General features: G+C 41.9%; 1 long non-coding RNA gene across 1 annotated transcript; it reads left to right on the top strand.

Annotated features, from left to right (window-relative positions):
• The first annotated feature begins 2,553 nt into the window (after window positions 1–2,553).
• Window positions 2,554–9,305, top strand: LOC147361952 (uncharacterized). The gene is made up of 2 exons (XR_015138404.1): window positions 2,554–2,759; window positions 8,954–9,305. It is a non-coding gene; the product is annotated as an uncharacterized LOC147361952 (long non-coding RNA).
• The last annotated feature ends 5,298 nt before the right edge of the window (window positions 9,306–14,603 follow it).

The following is a 14,603-nucleotide window of genomic DNA, read 5'->3' as shown; positions in this document are numbered from 1 at the left end:
CTAAACTTAGAAGTTAGGATATTTCTAAATGTTATTACAATTTAATAATAACCACTGCTCTGAGGAACATTTGTATATAAATAAAGTTGTACATAAACAGTTTTCTATAAATGAATTTTTTTTTTGCCTTGATTATCTTATAAGTAAAACTCCTATTTAGTCAAAGAAGATGAACATTTTTAAAGCTCTTAATAAATATTGCAGATTATATTCTGAAAAGGCTTTTCTAATTTATAATTTACCAATAATAAATTACAGTGCCTAGCACACTTTTAATTAGCATGGGGTATTCTGGTTTTTAAAGAGTGTTGTTAATTTTACAGGTGAGAATGAATACATTCATATGTTTATATTATTTTGCTGTAATTTTCTTTTTACCTATTCTTTTTCTAGATTATGAGCCTAATGAAAGCAGGGTTTTCATCTTTTTTAGGTGTATTCTTTTCTGAGCATACCCTTATTAACTCAGCAGTTTCTGGACAACTTATCTCAGTAATGGACTAGTTTTCCAAAAGGCTGAAGCAAAATAACTGAAGCTCCCAGTATTATTATAATATCTTAATGTTATTGCTTAGTCACTTAGTCATCCTCTTTTGCAACCTTGTGGACAGTAGCCTGCCAGGCCCCTCTATCCATGGGATTTCCCAGGCAAGTATACTGGAGTGGGTTGCCATTTCCTTCTCCAGGGTATCTTCCTGATCCAGGGATCAAACCCGGGTCTCCTGATTGGCAAGCAGGTTCTTTATCACTGAGCCCCCAGGGAAGCCATTGGCCCAAATTGAGAAGATTTGCTTAATTTTTTACATCAGGGCTCTATATGATAGAGAAATAATGCAAATATGACTGAGGGCCAGTGGAAAGTGACATGGGAACTCATCACTAATAACAAAGTTCTGAAATGTGAGTGTGACTTCTTTCCATGAAATGGCAACCCACTCCAGTGTTCTTGCCTGGAAAATCCCAGGGATGGGAGCCTGGTGGGCTGCTGTCTATGGGGTCGCACAGAGTGGAACACGACTAAAGCAAAGCAGCAGCAGCAGCAGCAAGATTTGTATACTAACATGATTCTTACTTATTTGCTTTCTTGAGTGGGAGAGAAATTTTTGGTGCTAAAGCCTTTCCACTGGTTACAGCAGTACTGTCCATAGAAATATATAGTGACCCACATCTATAAATATGAATTTGTAGTAGCCATGTGAAAAAGTTAATAGGGAAAAATAATATTAATTAGTAAGACATTTTTAAACCAGTGTGTCAAAAATACTCTATCAACATGTAATAAATGTAAAAAAATCTTTGAGACAAAAGTTTTATTCTATCTTTGAAATCTGTGGTGTATTGTACAGTTAAAGCACACCTCAATTTGGATCAGATACATTTAAAGTTCTCAAAATCATCATGTGAATAGTGCTACTGTATTTAGAAACCCAGGGTTTATAATATTAATATGGATTTTCATGGGCCAAGGGAGTCAATGTGTTTTCAATAATTGGGAGGATGTTCCTCATAGGTTTCATAGTTTGGGTTCCCCAGTTGCAGACCCTGAGGCAAACATTTGAGTGAAATTGGTTTATTCTAGAAGAGATCCTAGGAAAACACATGTAGGGAGTGAAGTGAGACAAAAATAGGAAAGAAACCAATAAAAAGTGTGTTAGCAAGAAAGTTACTGCTTTTGCAACTGGGCTCCTTCTCTCGGAGTCACCTTGGGAGACAGAATTATTCCAACTCACAGGCAAGGGCACTGGGTCATTTATCTACCCATTCCTCATCCATTAGTGGTTAAGGGTTGAATCCAAGGTTTTTGGCTTGCTTTTCATATGGCCCCAGTATGCTTCCATAGCTAGAAAGAGGCCCTAAGTGGAGAGTTGGTGATAAGCCGTGAACTCCCTAGTCCTGGACAAGAGTCAGAGGACACGAGCTGGAAAATGACAGCTTCTGCTCCAGCAGGTCACACCGTCCAAGTAAGAGGGTAACAGGCAGGAAGGCCAGGGTTCTCCAAATGGAGGAAATAGCCTGCAAGTGTCAGACATTTTTATCTCTCTTAAGCGGCAGGAGGAAACAAACTAGCAATATTTTTTTCCTTCTCTATACAAATTTAAAGGGAGGTTTCTCTTAAAATACTGTGTGGCCATAATGACACCTGGTTGCGCCTGAAGTTAGCTATTCTTGAGCCTAGAGATAACCAATGCCTTTTTCTTATGGAAATGTTTGTCTTAAGCTATGCTAATGTACTATGCCTTTACCCCAAACTCTGTCTCCAAGTTGGTTCCGCCTCTTGGCCCAGAACCTACTTGACAAACCAGTATGGATATTGTTCTCCTAATCCATGTAAATGAAACTATTTGTATGGTGATCTGTCCTTCTTCAAGATTCAAGTTAATCATTTTATGGCCCAGGATAAACCATTTGGCGCCAAGACTATCCCAAAATGCATCTTATGGGTGAGGGGCCTGGTGCCATTCTGAATTTTAAGACATTCCTTTCTTTCATTAACAGACTGTTAGTGACTATATAACATCCAGCTGAAGACTAGCAGGAGGGTACTCTTTCTGCCCCCTTCTGATGCCTATGTCAGAAGCTTTCTCTATCTCCTTTATACTTCAATAAAACTTTATTACACAAAAGCTCTGAGCGATCAAGCCTCGTCTCTGGCCCTGGATTGAATTCTTCTCCTACGGGGGCCAAGAATCCCTGTGTATTCGCGTGATTCAACAACAACCTTTCATCTTGGGGGCTCGTCCAGGATCCTTCAGGACAAGGTAAGGATGCTTGGAGCTTTAGTTCTTTGTTCTTTTAGCGAACACGTTTTCTGCCATGCTTTACTAACTCTACAGTGTGCTTGTGTGAATGAATGGCATGCCCTGCGTGAAGCAAGTAAGGGGCCCTGCTCTGCGGTTCCACGGTGATCTCATACGGCTTATGGCAGAAACCTGTCGGGGTGTTATACCGACCTGCCAATGCCAAGAGGCACCCAATGTCTCCTTCAGGAACAGACCAGAAATGGGCAAAGCGTGTGGACCGAACTCTCCTTTCTCCGTCAAACTTTTCTGTCTCTTTGACCATTTCATAACTCCTTGGGAATTAGAAGTACTAACCTAATCTATCGGATCATAGACTTTCAAGGGACTTGTGATCTATACTGTTATTGTGTACTGTGGCTTAGGTCCCAAACTTGGATTGGTAGTCAAGAAAGTGTCTAGCCTCACTAGGAATCAAAAGTTCGGAAGCTAGATGGAGCTCTAGCTCCCAGAACATCTCTGAGGTTAAAGGTTACTCAGATTGGGACTGCAATGGGTTTTTTTTTTCTTTGGTAACGCCGGCTCTTAGTGGATCAGAGGAGGCTGTTATACTGGTGTGGTGATGCTTGGAAAGAACATCTCAGTTTTATGTTCGCGTCGGTCTTATTGTGGTCAGGAAATACTCAGGGTCGTGCACAGGTACTCAGGTGACGAATGTTTCCCCCGGAAGTCTTAGTTTGGGAGGCATCCCGGAAGGTTACTCTGATTCACCCTGGGTGACATCAGAGGCAAGCAAGGTTAAGGGTGAAGAGCTGGACGTCAAGTAGGGATGCTATCAAGTCTACCCCTGGTACATCCCCACCCCATCTTGGTGGTAGAACCGGGGGGGACGAGTACGGCGCCTGTGTCAGTAAGGGACAGACTAAGTCCGACCAGGAAGGAAAAGCTTTTGGTGTAACGTCTGTCTACACCCCCATCTAGAGCAGGGAGGGACGCCTCTGGTAGAAAAAATGGCGCTGGTCGCTTTTTTTCTCTCTTACAGATAGGAGCTAACAATTCCAGCCTCACCCCTTTGAACTGTATCCTGAAAAACTGGGATAGATTTGATCCCCAGGGCTTAAAGAAGACACACCTGGTCTTCCTATGTGATACTGCATGGCCACGGTATCCATTGGAGGATGGCGAACAGTGGCCAGTTGGAGGGTCTCTTAAGTATAATACTGTTCTACAATTAGACCGGTTCTGTAAGGAACAAGGGAAATGGGTAGAAGTAGCATATGTGTTGCCCTTTTTCTCTCTGCGAAATATGCCAGACTTATGTCCTAAGGGTATAGATTTGGGCGTGAAACCTTCAGCTCCCTCCTGTCCTCTTACTTTGCCCCTGTACCTGGGACTCCAAACTGGGATTCAAACTGCCCACATGGAGGTCCAAACAACTCCTGTCTCAGTACAACCTCAGACTACTCTGGTTTCAGTAGAAACTCAGACCATCGAAGTAAGAGAGGAGATGGAGGACAGGAGACAAAGAGAAGAGGAAAAACAGGTTTCTCCAATCTATCCCTGGGATCATATGCGCAGAGCAGCCAGAGAGACTGAGGAACAGCCACACAAGCTGTTGCCTCTTTATGAAACACCCACCAGGAGAAATAATCAGTCTGTGAGAGTTAATAAGCCTTTTTCTTATCAAGAAATACAAAGAATCAAGGAGGATCTGGGAGACTATTTAGAGGACCCAGAAAAATATATTAGAGCTTTTAAAGGTGTTACTCTGCTTTATGACCTCACTTGGAAGGATGTGATGTATATCTTGGGACAAAAGCTGACTCCTGAGTCAAAGACTCGAGTTTTGGGAAAAGCGGTTGCTTATGGAGATGAGTGGCTTGGTAATGAATCAGTAGGGAAGAGGGAGAATGAGATAGCGGCCCTCCCCACTGGGAATCAGGTGGTCCCAACTATAGAACCAGACTGGGACTACAACACAGCTAAAGGAAGATGGGATCAGAGTCATTTTGTTAGATGTATTCTTGAGGGACTTAGGCAGGCGCGTTCTAAGCCTTTAAACTATGGCAAATTGGCAGATATAGAACAGGAGGAGAAAGAAGCTCCTGGTAAATTCCTAGATAGACTGAGAGAAGGCCTTCGCAGATTCACTGAGATTGATCCCGAAAGTGAAGAGGGAAAAGTGATCTTAAAGGATAGATTTCTCACTCAGTTGGCTCCAGATATCTGCCATAAGCTATTAAAACAGGCGTATGGACCAAATCAGTCTTTAGATACTCTGTTACAACTGGCTCAGACAGTCTATTATGGTAGGGAATATGAGGAAAAGAAAGAAAGGCAAAAAAAGACAAAGGAAAAGGTGGAAGCCTTCGCCATGGCTATGAAAAACGTTCTTAAACAGCCTGAGAAAAATACCCAGAGGGGCCCAGGTGAAAAGGGATGGGCTTGCTAGTACTGTGGAAAGGAGGGGCACCTCAAGCGGGATTGCCCTCAGGCATTTAAGCCGCCCCCGGCTCCATGTCCGGTCTGCAAAGGACCACACTGGAAGAGAGACTGCCCCCAGAGGCGTAGGTCTCCCGGGTCGGACTCTCAAGACAATCAGGACTGAAGGTGCCCGGGGGTGCCCACACAAGCTCCCGTCCTAATTACACCTGAGGAACCCTGGGTATTAATAGTTGTGGGGAGCCAATCCGTCGATTTCCTTTTAGATACTGGGGCAACTTATTCTGTGCTTACTGAAGCCCCTGGCCCACTTTCTTCCCGATCCGCTTCCATAATGGGACTGTATGGACGAGCCAAAAGGTATTATTTCAGTTATTCTTTATCTTGCAACCGGGATTCTGTGCTGTTTTCACACGAGTTTCTGATTGTGCCAGAATCTCCCTCACCCCTTTTGGGAAGGGATATACTGAGCAAGGTCCATGCCTCTGTTTTCATGAATATGGAGCCTTCCCTTTCTCTCCCTTTAGTTGAACAAAATGTAAATCCTAGAGTAGGGGCTGATGGAAAATCTGTGGGTCGAGCACAAAATGCTATTCCTGTAGTTGTTAAGCTCAAAGACCCACACGTATTTCCACATAAAAAGCAGTATCCACTGAAACCTGAAGTTAAGGAAGGGTTAAAACCCATCATGGAAAATTTAAAGGAGCAGGGACTATTAATTCCCTGTAACAGTCCTTGCAACACTCCTATTTTGGGTATAAAGAAATCGAATGGTAAATGGAGACTAGTTCAAGATTTACGGATAATAAATGAAGCTGTAGTTCCTTTACACCCCGTGGTGCCTAATCCTTATACTCTATTATCTGAAATTCCTGAACGGGCCAAATATTTCTCAGTAATTGATTTAAAGGATGCCTTCTATTCAGTGCCTTTGGCGGAAGAAAGTCAATTCCTATTTGCCTTTGAAGACCCTACGCAGGCAGCTTCTCAGTTAACCTGGACAGTTTTGCCCCAGGGATTTCGTGACAGTCCTCACTTATTCGGACAGTTTGTCACGGGATCTACTAAACTTTAATAGCTCTGAAGCAGTGGTGTTACAATATGTAGATGATATTTTGCTCTGTGCTGAGACAGAGGAAGCTTGTTTGCGAGCCTCAGAAGATTTCTTAAACTTTCTGGCAGACTGTGGTTACAAGGCATCAAGAGAAAAGGCTCAGCTTTGTCAACAATCGGTTAGATATCTGGGCCTAATCATATCAGAAGGGACTAGGGCCATAGGCCCTGAGAGAATTAAACCTATACTAAATCACCCCCTACCTATGACTTTAAGACAATTGAGAGGATTTTTGGGAATCACAGGTTACTGTCACATTTGGATTCCAGGTTACGGGGAACTTGCCTGACCTTTATATAAACTTATAGCTGAAACTCAGCAGGCCCAAACCGACAAACTGGTTTGGTCTCCAGAAACTCAAAAGGCTTTTAAGGTTCTTCAGACTGCTCTCCTGCAAGCTCCAGCTCTGAGCTTGCCCACAGGGTCAGAATTTAATTTGTTTGTCACTGAAAGAAAAGGTGTGGATGGGGAACACATGTATACCTGTGGTGGATTCATTTTGATATTTGGCAAAACCAATACAATTATGTAAAGTTTAAAAATTAAATAAAATTTAAAAAAAAATAAATTAAAAAAAAAAGAAAAAGAAAAGGTGTGACATTGGGAGTTTTGACACAACCCCGAGGGCCTCACCAGCAACCTATTGCTTATCTAAGCAGAGAATTAGATGTAGTTTCATGTGGGTGGCCCCACTGCCTAAGAGTAATTGGGGCAGCGGCTTTATTAGCACCTGAAGCTTTAAAAATAATTAATGGACGAAACCTTACTGTACTGACTTCTCATGATGTGAGTGGAATCTTAAATTCTAAGGTTAATATTTGGATGACAGACAGTAGGCTTCTTAAGTATCAGTCATTGTTGTTAGAAGGACCAGTAACTAAGCTTAAAGTTTGTGGAAATTTAAATCCTGCCACTTTCCTTCCTGAGAAGGAAAATGAAACACCTGATCACGATTGTTCTCAATTCCTAACTTTGAACTATGCAGCTCGGGAGGATCTAAAGGATACCCCATTAGACAATCCTGACATGGAAATATTTACAGATGGCAGTTCTTTTGTTCAGGATGGAAAGCGTAAAGCAGGTTACGCCGTGGTGACTGCTGAACAGGTTTTGGAAGCAAAATCTCTCCCCCAGGGAACCAGTGCTCAGTTAGCGGAGCTTGTGGCCCTGACCCGAGCTCTAGAGTTAAGCAAAGGGCAGCGGGTAAATATCTACACAGATTCTAAGTATGCTTATTTGACTTTACATGCTCATGCTGCAATATGGAAACAGAGACACTTTAAAACAGCAACAGGAGAACCTATTAAGCATTTCAGAGAAATCGAGAGACTTTTAACTGCTATATATTGTCCTAAAGAAGTAGCTGTTATGCACTGCAAAGGGCACAGCAGGGATGGGAGTAAAATAGCCGAAGGTAATCATCTGGCTGACTGTCAAGCTAGGAAAGCGGCACTTTACGAAACCCCTTCACTACAGACGCCTTTGATCTGGACGGGTCCTGTGGAACAGGAAAGACCACAATATACTGAGGAAGAATTAGAAAGATGTGAGAAATGAGGAGCAAAGATTACTGATAAAGGATGGTTACAGTCTGAAGATGGACGATTAATAATTCCTGAAAATGCTCAGTGGAAAATTCTTAAGGGTTTACATCAGAGTTTTCATTTGGGTGCCGAGAGTACTTACCAAATGGTTTCTCGTTTGTTTGAAGGTAAAAATGTAATGAAAACTTTAAAGAATATTATCAAAAGGTGTGAGATTTGTCAAATAAATAACCCAAAGACTGAAAAGCTAGCAAAATCTGGATTACAACGAAGTGGGAAGTATCCTGGAGAGGATTGGGAAATTGATTTTACTCATATGCCAAAAGCTAATGGATATTCTTGCTTACAAGTTTGGGTAGATACCTTTACTGGATGGATTGAGGCTTTTCTCTGTCATAGTGAACAGGCTAAGGGGGTTATAAAGATTTTAATCCATGAAATTATCCCCAGGTTTGGGCTGCCACGGAGCCTTCAGAGTGACAATGGCTCCTCCTTTAAAGCTGCTGTAACTCAGGGGGTATCTAAAGCTCTAGGAGTAGAATATCACTTATACTGTTCCTGGAGACCCCAATCCTCCGGAAAAGTTGAAAAAGCTAATGACATTATCAAAAGACATCTGCGCAAATTAACTCAAGAGACGCAGGACAAATGGATTAAAGTCCTACCCATAGCTTTAATGAGGGCTCGAACTACCCCCAAAAAGAAGGGACTGTCCCCCTTTGAATGTATTTATGGAAGGCCTTTCTTACGCACAGACATTGTTATAGACCCTGAAGCCTTGGAATTAACTAATTACGTAACTCAGCTCTCAGCTTTTCAGCAGGCATTAACAGAACTCCGGGAGACTACTTCTGACCCAGCCTCCCAGACAAGCAAGCCTCTATTTGAGCCAGGAACCGAGGTCCTCATAAAAACATTGGGATCTGGGGGCCCATCCCTCGAGCCTCTCTGGGAAGGTCCTTACCAGGTTATTCTTTCTTCTCCCACAGCTGTCAAAGTGCCAGGAATTGATTCGTGGGTACATCATACTCGAGTTAAGAGGTGGCACCCTGACCAAAATTAAGTGACTTCATTTTATGTCTTTACTTTCTATGCTCTGACTTTGTACCTTTTAGATGGGCCTGATAACCTATGTGAGCTTACTTCTGCTGACTCCAAATATCCTGAGTCTGCCGTTGGATCCTCAAGACAATGTCATCCTGTCCTGGGCTCACTCTTATGCTGCATTCCACAATCGGTCTAACTGCTGGGTCTGTGGAGCACTCCCCTCTTCGTCAGTGGAAGGCTTCCCGTGGTGGACATCCCCACTTCAAGGAAAAGACTTTCTCCAAGTCTGCGAATACCTTTGACAACAATCACATGCGATGCCTCTTCTTCATCTGATGACATCTACCAACCCTAAAATGGACTGGTGAAACACTTTGTACTCTAACTATGGACATAATGTGACTTTTAATTTTGCTTATACATTGTCTCGGTTCAATGACTATTTTGCCACATATAAGGTAAATAGGTCTAGATCTAATGGTTTTTTACCTGACGTTTATCAAATATGGGATGAGGTTACATGGCTAACTCCTGAAAAAGGACGTTTAATATCTACTGCCTCTATATGCTGGGAACAAACAGAGCCGTCCCCAAAAGTTAGCCAACAACTTAATTACAATGATTGGAAACAAGTGGGGTATTTGTCTCAGGAAACATGCAATGTAATCATTCCCGTGTTTTCCAATCCCAGTTCAGGTTCTCTCTTTGTCTGGCAAGGCACGAATTGGGACTGGATATCTCAGTCGCGCTGGCTTGCTCCAAACGGGACTTACTGGATATGTGGCTCTTACCTATGGGCATGGCTTCCCCCTGGTTGGATAAGGAGATGCACCCTGGGTCTAGCCTTTACTCATGGCTTTATATTTTCAGAGCTTCCAGAAAAGCCTGCTAATTTACCCCACCTTAAAACTCGGTGGGCAAGGTCTGTATTTTATTGGTATGATTATTTGGCTACAGCGTTTGTTCCCTCTTTGGGAACTACAGATGTTATGTTACGAGTGGATGCTTTGACTAATTTTACTCAACAGGCATTACAAGATTCTCAAAAGGCTTTTTCAGCTCTTAATGCTGAACAAGCACAAATTAGAAAGGTGGTTTTACAAAACAGATTGGCTCTAGATATTCTGACAGCTGCACAAGAAGGAACTTGTGCCATTATTCATACCCAATGCTGTACATATATACCTGATATGAGCACGAATGTTACTTATTTTACTAACCACATGAACAAGATGATTAGGGCCATGGATACTCCTGAAGCCTCAATTGCTTCACTTTGGGAAACGTTAACTAGTTCCCCATGGTGGACAACTATCTTAATTACAATAATTCTGGTTGTTTTGTTCTTGCTGTTTGCTCCCTGCATCTGTAATTGTATAACTGGATTTGTTTCTAGCCGCATGAAAGCTTTTAAGTTACAAATGGTTGCTCAAAATCCTGCTACTGCTGTAGCTTCCTCCAACTACTATTTGGGGCCCCTGGATCAGATATCCTCAATATGAGGATTAGGAGAATATGTTGCCTCACCAATTTAGGGACAACGCCCCTTGTCAGCTCAGAAGTAGTTATGGAATGAGAACGATGCCCCTTTTCCCTAGGCAACATAATTCTCCTAAAAGAAAAGAGGGGAATGAGAGGGTAACAGGCAGGAAGGCCAGGGTTCTCCAAATGGAGGAAATAGCCTGCAAGTGTCAGACATTTTTATCTCTCTTAAGCGGCAGGAGGAAACAAACTAGCAATATTTTTTTCCTTCTCTATACAAATTTAAAGGGAGGTTTCTCTTAAAATACTGTGTGGCCATAATGACACCTGGTTGCGCCTGAAGTTAGCTATTCTTGAGCCTAGAGATAACCAATGCCTTTTTCTTATGGAAATGTTTGTCTTAAGCTATGCTAATGTACTATGCCTTTACCCCAAACTCTGTCTCCAAGTTGGTTCCGCCTCTTGGCCCAGAACCTACTTGACAAACCAGTATGGATATTGTTCTCCTAATCCATGTAAATGAAACTATTTGTATGGTGATCTGTCCTTCTTCAAGATTCAAGTTAATCATTTTATGGCCCAGGATAAACCATTTGGCGCCAAGACTATCCCAAAATGCATCTTATGGCTGAGGGGCCTGGTGCCGTTCTGAATTTTAAGACATTCCTTTCTTTCATTAACAGACTGCTAGTGATTACTTAACATCCAGCTGGAGACTAGCAGGCAGGTACTCTTTCTGCCCCCTTCTGATGCCTATGTCAGAAGCTTTCTCTATCTCCTTTATACTTCAATAAAACTTTATTACACAAAAGCTCTGAGCGATCAAGCCTCGACTCTGGCCCTGGATTGAATTCTTCTCCTCCAGGGGCCAAGAATCCCTGTGTATTCGCGTGATTCAACAACAACCTTTCACAAGGAGGGATCCTGTTAGCCTCAGGAGCCCTAGGGACTTGATTTTACTAAACTCTACTTTATAGCACTCATCCTGTTCACTCATGTTTCCCTAGCTCCTGGAAGAGTAGATATTTAATAAATAGTTGTTGACTGTATGACTTTCCCTGAGTGCCTGCTTTATTATTTCAGGCTCTCCATGTAAATGGGGCACATGGTTACAATCATGGGTCATGTCCTTGAAACTCCCTCATCAGAAAGGAAAGAGAGGTTTTCCCTTTCTAGCTCCAGCAAAACAAAACAAAACACAACAAAAATCACCCCACCTCCCCCATCCCCTACCACCACCGCTCAACATTCTCAAGGAAGAAATCCAGTTGGCTTGGTTAGCCATGAGGTTATCTGTCAGCCAAGCCCTTTGGACAAGACATGGCATATGATTGGCTAGATTTCAGTTAGGTGCCCACTCCTGAGTTTACAGAGGTGGATATATTACTAGGAGGAGTGATAGAGAAATTTTCACTATATTCAGAACTATGGATAGCCACAGGATTATGTTTAAATTGTGAATCCCATTTTCCTATATGTCTTGGTTGAAAACGCTTGAGGACCAGCATTATTTCAGCTGAAACATTTTAGTACTGCTCTTATACCTGCTGCAGATTTAAAACTTAAAGCTTTGACTATTTGAAAGAGATCCTGTAGATCAGTCGCGTTCAACCTTTTTGGAACCATGGACCAGTTTCATGGAAGACAATTTTTCCACGGACCAGGGAGAGTGGGATGATTTTGAGATGATTCAATCACTTTATTTATTGTGCACTTTATTTCTATTATTATACACTTTGATATATAATGAAATAATTATACAACTCACCATACTGAAGAATCAGGGAGCCCTGAGCTTGTTTTTCTACAACTAGATGGTCTCATCCAGGGTTTGATGGGAGAGAGTGACACCCGAAGTGTGTTGCTTATGTCTAATCTACTCTGTGATCTTCTTTTGGTTGCTGTCACTGCAGAAAACTCTGCTTTACAAAGATAGCTTATTGGAAGTGGAAGCAGGATTTTCAGTGCTTTGTGGCAATCTCAGGATATTCTGCCTTGACTTTAATCCAGAACATATAGAAATTTGAAGTTGTCTCAAACATACTTTTTAGGTCATCATAATTTACAATCTCAACAAGTTGATTCCCTTTCTAGCACAAACAAACTCGATTCACCTGGCTTATTCACAGATGGGTCGCAGATCCATTCCTTCCCAGTTCAAGAGTCTTTTGTGGTTGGGAAGTAATGCTCAGTTCAGTTCAGTTCAATTCAGTCACTCAGCCATGTCAGACTCATTGCGACCTCATGAATTGCAGCATGCCAGGCCTCCCTGTCCATCACCAATTCCCAGAGTTCACTCAAACTCATGTCCATCGGTGATGCCATCCAGCCATCTCATCCTCTGTAGTCCCCTTCTCCTACCCCCAATTCCTCCCAGCATCAGAGTCTTTTCCAATGAGTCAACTCTTCGCATGAGGTGGCCAAAGTACTGGAGTTTCAGCTTTAGAATCAGTCCTTCCAAAGAACACCCAGGACTGATCTCCTTTAGAATGGACTGGTTGGATCTCCTTGCAGTCCAAGGGACTCTCAAGAGTCTTCTCCAACACCACAGTTCAAAAGCATCAATTCTTTGCTGCTCAGCTTTCTTCACAGTTCAACTCTCACATCCATACATGACTACTGGAAAAAACATAGTATTGACTAGACAGACCTTTGTTGGCAAAGTAATGTCTCTGCTTTTGAATATGTTATCTAGGTTGATCATAATGCTCCTTCCAATGAGTAAGCGTCTTTTAATTTCATGGTTGCAATCACCATCTGCAGTGATTTTGGAGCCCCCCAAAATAAAGTCTGACACTGTTTCCACTGTTTCCCCATCTATTTTCCACGAAGTGATGGGACCAGATGCCATGATCTTTGTTTTCTGAATGTTGAGCTTTAAGCCAACTTTTTCACTCTCCTCTTTCACTTTCATCAAGAGGCTTTTTAGTTCCTCTTCACTTTCTGCCATAAGGGTGGTATCATCTGCATATCTGAGGTTATTGATATTTCTCCTGGCAATCTTGATTCCAGCTTGTGCTTCTTCCAATCCAGGGTTTTCTCATGATGTACTCTGCATATAAGTTAAATAAGCAAGGTGACAATATACAGCCTTGACGTACTCCTTTTCCTATTTGGAACCAGTCTGTTGTTCCATGTCCAGTTCTAACTGTTGATTCCTGACCTGCATATAGGTTTCTCAAGAGGCAGGTCAGGTGGTCTGGTATTCCCATCTCTTTCAGAACTTTCCACAGTTTATTGTGATCCACGCAGTCAAAGGCTTTGGCATAGTCAATAAAGCAGAAATACATGTTTTTCTGAAACTCTCTTGCTTTTTCTGTGATCCAGCAGGTGTTGGCAATTTGATCTCTGGTTCCTCTGCCTTTTCTAAAACCAGCTTGAACATCTGGAAGTTCATGGTTCACATATTCCTGAAGCCTGGCTTGGAGAACTTTAAGTATTACTTTACTAGCCATGTGAGATGAGTGCAATTGTGCGGTAGTTTGAGCATTCTTTGGGATTGCGGGATTGAAATGAAAACTGAACTTTTCCAATACTATGGCCCCTGGTGAGATTTCCAAATTTGCTGGCATATTTAGTGCAGCACTTTCACAGCATCATCTTTCAGGATTTGAAATAGCTCAACTGGAGTTGCATCACCTCCACTAGCTTTGTTCGTAGTGATGCTTTCTAAGGCCTGCTTGACTTCACATACCAGGATGTCTGGCTCTAGATAAGTGATCACACCATAGTGATTATCTGGATAGTGAAGCTCTTTTTTGTACAGTTCTTCTGTGTATTCTTGCCACCTTTTCTTAATATCTTCTGCTTCTGTTAGGACCATACCATTTCTGTCTTTTATTTATTTATTTTAGAAAGAACTGTTTTGTTTTTATTTTTTTTCCTTTGTGCCATTAAAAAATTTTTTTTATTTTATTTATGTATTTATTTTTTACTTTACAATATTGTATTGGTTTTGTCATACATCAACATTATTGAGCCCAACTTTGCATGAAATGTTCCCTTGGTATCTCTAATTTTCTTGAAGAGATCTCTAGTCTTTCCCATTCTGTTGTTTTCCTCTATTTCTTTGCATTGATTGCTGAGGAAGGCTTTCTTATCTCTCCTTGCTCTTCTTTGGAACTCTGCATTTAGATGCTTATATCTTGTTTCCTTTTCTGCTTAGCTTTTCGCTTCTCTTCTTTTCACAGCTTTTTATAAGGCCTCCTTAGACAGCCATTTTGCTTTTTTGCATTT

The sequence above is a fragment of the Bos grunniens genome, chromosome 12 (genome assembly GCF_055505025.1).
Source record: "Bos grunniens cultivar Pamir isolate PY7600 chromosome 12, Bosgru_T2T1.0, whole genome shotgun sequence".
NCBI lineage: Eukaryota > Metazoa > Chordata > Mammalia > Artiodactyla > Bovidae > Bos > Bos grunniens.
The sequence above is the reverse complement of the archived record's forward strand: the minus strand, read 5'-3'. Positions and strand labels throughout refer to the sequence as shown.